Source organism: Trachypithecus francoisi, unplaced genomic scaffold (genome assembly GCF_009764315.1).
Source record: "Trachypithecus francoisi isolate TF-2019V2 unplaced genomic scaffold, Tfra_2.0 Lachesis_group13, whole genome shotgun sequence".
Classification (NCBI taxonomy): Eukaryota; Metazoa; Chordata; class Mammalia; order Primates; family Cercopithecidae; genus Trachypithecus; species Trachypithecus francoisi.
In genome coordinates this window covers 19,653,342-19,661,539 of record NW_022681458.1, presented here as the reverse complement: position 1 = coordinate 19,661,539, position 8,198 = coordinate 19,653,342, and the positions used below count along the sequence as shown (strand labels likewise).

The window sequence follows — 8,198 nt, the reverse complement described above, 5'->3', positions numbered from 1 at the left end:
CAGAATTCAGTGTATACCTCTTTTCATTATTGAAACTTAAAAACATGGGAAAATATTGCTCTTAGAAAAATTAGTGCCCTGGGAACTGTGACCTGGTGGAGATGAAGTCAAGAATCCTGCTATCCAATCATTGTTCTACCACCTACTGTCTCTGGATTCTGTGCTACTGGAATCTCTGCTCCAAGCCCAGGTCCCTCATATGTGATTTGGAGCTAACAGTACCTCGGCAGGATATTACTGAGGGTGAAATGTAGTAGTTCCTGGCACACAGTAAGCACTCAGTAATAATTAAATCTAAATGTTTATCTCTTTACAGGATTGAAGCCAGTGGTTATAAACTATTAATCAGCACAATTTTCTCCCATTACTACTTTGTGCTCGTAAGGGCAATTCCATAACCTAAGTACTTTTAAACTGGCAGTTTTAGATAGGGTTGGTTTATTGGGTTCTAAAACTTAAACCACAACTACAAATCACCTTCATCTGAAACTCATTCTTCTCCAACCTTTATATGATTGAGATGCTCTCTGAACAAACTCATTTGCCTGGGAACTTCACCAGTTGATGAGCCATCATGGTCAGGGTGTCTGCTATGTTGGAAGCATCTGAATCGGCTGATGTGGAAGGTGGGCACAGGAAACCATAAAGTGCACTTCTGCCCTCTTGGGAGCTTGCAATTTAGTTGAGGAGAAAGATACAAAGGCAGACATGTATACAACCTATATCAACAAGAAGTTAGTTCTGCATTTGAGTATACTAACTAACAAGGGTTGTTTGAGCCCAAGGATAGTGATCACTGTGCTATATAGCCTAAGCAGGATGGAGATGGGTGAGAATTAATGGAAAATGTTTGCTCTTGAGATGGGATTAAATGAAGACTATAACTTAAATAGAAAAGAGAAAGGCCGGGTGCGGTCTTTGGGAGCACTTTAGGAGGCTGAGGCGGGTGGCTCACAAGGTCGGGAGATGGAGACCATCCTGGCTAACACAGCGAAACTCTGTCTCTACTAAAAATACAAAAAAAAAAAAAAAAGTAGTGGCGGGTGCCTGTAGTCCCAGCTACTCAGGAGGCTGAGGCAGGAGAATAGTGTGAACCCGGGAGGCGGAGCTTGCAGTGAGTCGAGATAGCGCCACTGCATTCCAGCCTGGGCAACAGAGCGAGACTCCATCTCAAAAAATAAATAAAATAAAATAAAATAAAGAAAAGAGAAAGAAGTCTAACCAAGTCACCTAAAATAAGACAAAACAGGATGGAATAGGAATGTTTTCGTATGTGCTAGGAAAAAAAAAAGTTTTCATTATCTGGAGCTTTCGTTGAACCAGAGAAATCCATGGATTTCTCCATATCCCACCTCTGTAGTAAATTTCCTATCTTCTTCACTAGATACCTGATAATTAGTATTGATGTGTCACATGGTACCACAAAATTCCTGGTAATCTTTTCTCATCTCGAATTTACATACTGATGATAACCATCAAACTATCTTAACATTATATTACTATACTTTATATAAATTCTCTTCTCTAGTTTCATGAAGATATGTCTTAAATTGTTCAGTTTAAAAAAATTATTTCCCTGAAAGTAATTTTAAGGCTCTAGCATCCTTGGAGGCTGTCCATGCATAGTTTCCCCAGAGCTTTGCTAAACTTCTGAGCCTCCTCATCCATACAGAAAAGAGGTATTCCAAAGGGAAACTTAAATTTACAATATGGAAGGTTGCTAAGGGACTTCAGGGTTCTTAACAAAAAAACATTGTGTGAGCCTCTGTTTGAAATGTTATTTTTATGATGCCAACTATGGTAATTATGCTGTCCCTGAAGTATTAGAGGTAGGTGGCTAATTTTCACAGTGATTCAGGCCATCATTGTTAGACTAGGTGTTTACTGTCCTGGTCTCATTAGATGACTGTTGATTATTTTTCTCAGTGGAATTATAAATGTATTTTTCTTCTCTTGGTGGATTTTATTTTCTACATTCGGAATGCCTACTTATCTTTGGTCTCATGGTACTTAAAATCTATCTTTATCCTATGTCCTGGTTATTTTTACATTGAATGGGCTTGGGATGTCTGAGTATTAATTCTAAATCTTTCAGTGTTCCAGTCTTCAGCTTCTGAATTCATTTTCATGCTATTTATAGCTTTCTACCTTTAACAATTGGTTCTGTGGAGTAATTTTGCTAGAACCTCTCCATGAATTAATGAAATGATACAACCTCTATTACAATGGATTTCATCAAGATATTTGGGGCTTTTGCTACATAGCACAGGAGCACTTAAAAGATAGCACAGACTTATGGCCATAGAGCAAATGTATACACTGTACTACAGTTGTCAGAGATATTCTTAGAATAGAGCTCTATCAAGGCTTACTGAACTAACACGAGTGATGGAGGAGGCTCTGAGGCTCTGACAGGGGACACTGCTCACTAACACTCTCATTTAATGAACTCTAAGGAACCTGGAGTAAAAGTCCTATATTCACAATTCTATCTGAGCATGAACACCAATGTACACGGTGCAATGAAGAGTGAAACAAAAGCAGAATAGGTGTTAGAGAGGGAAGTGAAAAGAACACAAGAAAATGAGTTGCTTTCATTTTAAATACCTGTCCACAGGACTCTCTGGCCTTTTTTTGTTTATGCTAAGAGCTAGCCTCTTCCCTAGTCAAAGGGAGGTACTGTTAGCTCCAAATCACATATGAGGGACCTGGGCTCGGAGCAGAGATTCCAGTAGCACAGAGTCCAGAGAGAGTAGGTCTAGTTTGCTATCAGCAAATTAACACAGGAACAGGAAACCAAATGCCTCGTGTTCTCACTTAGATGTGGGAGCTAGTGCTGAGAACACATGGGCACACGGAGGGGGAACACCACACTGGGCCTCCATGAGGGTGGAGGGTAGGAGGATGGAGAGGATCAGGACAAGTAACTAACAGGTACTAGGCTTAATACCGGGGTGACAAAATAATCTGTACAATGAACTCCTATGACCCAAATTTACCTATATGACAAACCTGCACATGTAGCCCTGAACTTAAAATAAAAATTAAATAAAAAATGAAAAATAGGCCGGCCACAGTGGCTCATACTTGTAATCCCAGCACTTTGGGAGGCCGAGGTGGGCCGATCACTTGAGGTCATGAGTTTGAGACCAGCCTGGCCACATGGCAAAACCTCGTCTCTACAAAAACACAAAAAATTAGCCAGGCATGGTGGTACGCACCTGTGATCCCAGTTACTCTGGAGGCTGAGGCAGGAGAATCGCTTGAACCTGGGAGGTGGAGGTTGCAGTCAGCTCAGATTGTGCCACTGTACTCCAGCCTGGGCAACAGAGCAAGATTCTCAAAAAATAAAATAAAATAAATAATACAAAATAAAGATTGGTCATCTACTGCAGATGGCTAGGAGGAGAAAAAAATTGCCTGCCTTATATTATTTCTTTTTCTTAATCAGAAAACGTAAGTGGAAGGCTTACTGGGGTTCCACGAAGCTACATTCTGGTTTTCCCAAATTGTAGAAGATAAAGACATAAGAAGAGAAAGACTGAGTTTCGGAGAGATGAACAGTGAGGAAAAAGGCTTGTACATAAACACCCTGCTCCTTAAAATTTGAAAAATCATGCCCAAAGTAGCTCAGATGTATTCATTATCTATTGCTGTGTAACAAATTATCCCCAAACTTGGTAGCATAAAATAGCAAACATTTCTTATTTCTCATTTCTGTGGGTCAGGAATCTAGGTGCCATTTGGCTGGGTGATTTTGGCTTAAGATCTTTGTATTAGCCAGGGTTCCCTAGAGGGACAGAACTAGATATATATATATATATATAAATTATTAACTTACATGATCACAAGATCCCACAATAGACTGCCCTCAAGCTTGAGGAGCAAGGAGAGGCAGTCCAACTCTCAAAACTGAAGAACTCGCAGTCTGATGTTGGAGGGCAGGAAGCATCCAGCATGGGAGAAAGATGTAGGCTGGGAGGCTAGGCCAGTCTCTCTTTTTCATGTTTTTCTGCCTGCCTTATATTCAATGACAACTGATTAGATTGTGCTGACCAGATTAAGGGTGGATCTGCCTTTCCCAGCCCACTGACTCAAATGTTCATCTCTTTTGGCAACACCCTCACGGACACACCCAGGATCAATACTTTGTATCCTTCAGGCAATCAAGTTGACAGGATTAACCATCACAGTCTTTCAGGAGGTTGCAGTCAAACCATTGACAAGGGTTTCAGTCTCATCTGAAGTCTCAACTTGGGAAGCATCTGCTACCAAGCTTGCTCACAGGGTTGTTAACATCTTCAGTTTCTTGCTAGTCATTGGACTGAAGGACTCAGTTTATTGCTGGCTGTTGGCCAGAGACCTACCTCAGTTCATTGTCATGAGCCACTCCATGGGGCATATAGCACGGCAGCCAGCTTCCCTCAGAGCATGAAAGTAAGAAAGAATGTTTAGGGTAAAAGCTATGGCCTTTCATCTTCAGGAAGGAACATCCCATCACATTTGCTATACTCTATTTATCGGAAGTGAGTAACTAGGTCTAGCCCACACTTAAGAGGTGAAAATTACACAAGGGCGGCCAGGCGCGGCGGTCATGCCTGTAATCCCAGCACTTTGGGAGGCTGAGGTGGGAAGATCACCTGAGGTCAGGAGATCGAGACCAGCCTGGCCAACATGGTGAAACCCCGTCTCTATTAAAAACATAAAAATTAGCTGGGTGTGGTGGCACACACCTGTAATCCCAGCTACTCGGGAGGTTGAGGCAGGAGAATTGCTTGAACCTGGGAGGCGGAGGATGCAGTGAGCTGAGATAGTACCATTACACTCCAGCCTGGGTGACAAGAACAAAACTCAGTCTGAACAAAAAAGGAAAAAAGAAAAAGGGCATAAATACCAAAAGGTGAGGATCACTGAGGACCATCTTACCCACCACACCTACCTATAAGCTTGAAGGTATTGAGACACCACTTGCCTTACTTGTGTGTTCTCAGCTAAGAGGTAAAAAGACCAGAAATAAAGTTTTTATAATAGTCAATCTAGCAGAGGTGTCTGTATATTCTGTTTTGCCCAGGAAATCATGGTCCAAGCCTATTTCCCTGGTCTGTTTATGAGAAATGCCCTCATTTTTTTAGGCACTTTCCAAGGTGCCTAAATTTAAATAATACATTCCATTGGAGCTGTTAAATACAACTGTCTGTGTTAAAGGAAATGTCTTATATCTGTGCTGTTCAATGTGGTAGCTAATAGCCAGGTGTAGCTATGGAACACTTGAAATATGAATAGCATAACTGAGCAACTGAATTTTTAAACTTTGTTTCATTTTAATTAATTTAAATTTAAATAGCTACAAGCAGCTAGTGACTGCTGTCTGGGACAGCAAAACATTACAGGGTTGTAATCTAAGGTTAGCCCTCTTCCATGAGCAGGGGAACCTGAGATAGAAGCCTATTTAGTTTGACCCCCTTCTGCTCAATGTGGTGATCTGGAGCACATCATTTTAACTCTCTGGGTATCAAATGAGTAACCCTTATCTATAAAGCGATGTTAAACTGCAGAAGCATTGATTACTCCTCTCATACTCGCTTTCTCTCTTACCATGCAGTCTTTCATTACTCAGGCTAGAATGCTATCTTCTGCCACTACCTCCCTACAAAACTGCTCTTGCTAAGGTCATGAATAGCTTCTAGTCTGACAAAGCTCATACTTTTTTTTGAGACAGAGTCTTACTCTGTCACCCAGGCTGGAGTGCAACGGCGCTATCTTGGCTCACTGCAACCTCCGCCTCCCGGGTTCAAGCGATTCTCGTGCCTCAGCCACCTGAGCAGCTGGGATTACAGGTATGAGCCACCATACATGGCTAATTTTTGTATTTTCAGTAGAGACAGGGTTTCACCATGTTGACCTGGCTCGTCTTGAACTCCCAAACTCAGGTGATCTGCTCATCTCAGCCTCCCAGAGTGCTGGGATTCCAGGCATGAGCCACCGTGCCTGGCCACAAATCTCATACATTTTTTAAAACCTCATTTTTCTAAATTTCTGATCAACCCTGATTATTGGAACACTTTTCTTGTGTTGTCTGTTGGTTAGACACCAATTTCTAGTAGATTTCCTCCCACTTCTCTGGCTAATGTTTCTCAATCTCCTTTAATAGCCCTTCCTTTTCCACTCCTCCATGAAATGTAACAATCTTGATGGATCATGTCAATTCCAGCTCTAAGATGTATCTCAAATCAATTCAATCCTTTCCATCTCTATTTCATTCAATATTGTCCAAGCCACCATTATCTTGTCCATCATAATAGTCTCATAACTGGTCTCACAGCTTCTACACTTGCTTTTCTCCATGCAGCAGACAGTGGTCTTTTTAAATGCAAATAAAAATCATTTTACCTTTTAAACCCCATCAAAATGGTGTACAAACCCCATCTGATTTGGGTCCAGGTCCTTTAGAGCTTTAACTCATGTTCATGTCATTCTTCCAGACCTCCAGCCAAAGATGACTTCTTTTAGTTCCTCAAATACACTAAAATGCATTCCTATTGGAGTCTTTGCTTGATCTGTTTTGTCTGCCTGGAATGTTCTTCTTTCAATCGGGTAACTCCTTATTCGCTCTCTCTCTCTCTCTCTCAGGTCTCAAGTCTCAATTTGTTACATCACCCCCTTATAAGATCTACCCCAATCTAATTTATGTGCCTGTTTTTCTTCCAGAATAATCCAGTCTTTCTTTTGTAACATTTATTAAAATTTAATGGGCTCATTCATTTAATGTATGAACTTCTCTACTAGAATATAAGCTCTAGTCAAGATTTTGTCTGTTTTGCTCTGCATTGTATAAAATGTCAAGCACAGTGCTTGGAACATACTAAGCATACAACAAATATTTGTCAATTAAATAAGTTTCTTCCATAATGTAGTATGCCATTTGCCATTTGCCTTAGAGCCTATTTGGAATTCCTCTGAGGACAGTTTAATATTTTGTACTCTTTGATGATTTGTCTGCATTCTAAACAAGCTCTTTCTAACCTATTCTTAATTTCTTGGCAGTTCTCATGTTTGAAGAGTTGATGTAGATTCTCTGGCATTTAGGAGGATAAAAAGGACAGAGCAAAATAACTCAACTTGGGTCATGTTTGGACTGTGCCCTTGGTTTTGTCCCTTTAAGAGTATGTTTCCAGCTCCAAGAGAATCACCAATCAGCTGGCAAGAATAATAGACTGTGTGCCCGTTAAGTTTGTGAAATTAGTTTCCCACTCAGCCTTCAAATCCATCTGTCTCTTGTTATATCTCTGGCCATCCTATTCTAGGCTGGACTTCTGTCCTTGCTTTTATTGACTTCCTGAACAGCTTGATTGATTCTCTTGGATATAGACCTTGCTCTTTTATATAGCTGATGTGACTAGTTTGAACCTAATAAAGGACCACAGCCTACTTTGATACAGCCCCAAGGTCTCTCACCCTTCTGCCTCTCTCTCCACCCTTCCCTGACCCTCCTCCCAACACATACCTGGTGTGTTGTCTTTGCAGGCAGTCTTGATTTGATCTGGTCATGACCAAGCCCTGCCTTCTACTGCCCAACCTCGGAAGGTGACTTAAGCAATGCCTGCATAATTCCTCTTCAATTATACAATGTTTTTGGTTTCATTGGTTCACAGGTTAAAAACAAAACAAAACTATAATTCTGTTCTAAAGGCTGAGTAATAAACCATCAGTTAATGGTATATGAAGAACACTATTATTTCCAGCAGTTAATGGTACTCTCCAGAGAGTGTTTGCTTTTATATTTTTGGCATTCTCTGATTACTTGTAACCATCCACTATAGTTGATGTCACATAGGCTCAGTGCTCCACTATCCAGAGAGTCTCTGAGTTTCTTCTCCTCTAAATGTTTCTGTTTGCAAAGGCTGAGTCAAAAAAACTCTAGAAGAGTCCACTGCATTATTGTTACGCTTTCTCATTGGTTTTACCATAAGAACAAGATTTTGTTTATGGAATGTTTCTAGAACAAATCGTCATTTCTCTTTTTATATTCTCCTACTGTAAAACCATGTTTCTATAAAAACATATTCACAAGCATATTCATTAAATATTTCATTAATACAAAGCTATTAACCAGCATACATGTTGTATTAGTCAATGTGATTAATACGCTTTCCAAGTTACTGCACTGCTGAAGCCTCTGCCCTTTAGCTAATGCCACT

At 40.5% G+C, this 8,198-nt stretch overlaps 1 long non-coding RNA gene across 1 annotated transcript; it reads left to right on the top strand.

Annotated features, from left to right (window-relative positions):
- Positions 1-992: 992 nt before the first annotated feature.
- On the top strand, positions 993-4,694 carry LOC117095302. Its single transcript, XR_004441907.1, has 2 exons — positions 993-1,033; positions 4,575-4,694. It is a non-coding gene; the product is annotated as an uncharacterized LOC117095302 (long non-coding RNA).
- The last annotated feature ends 3,504 nt before the right edge of the window (positions 4,695-8,198 follow it).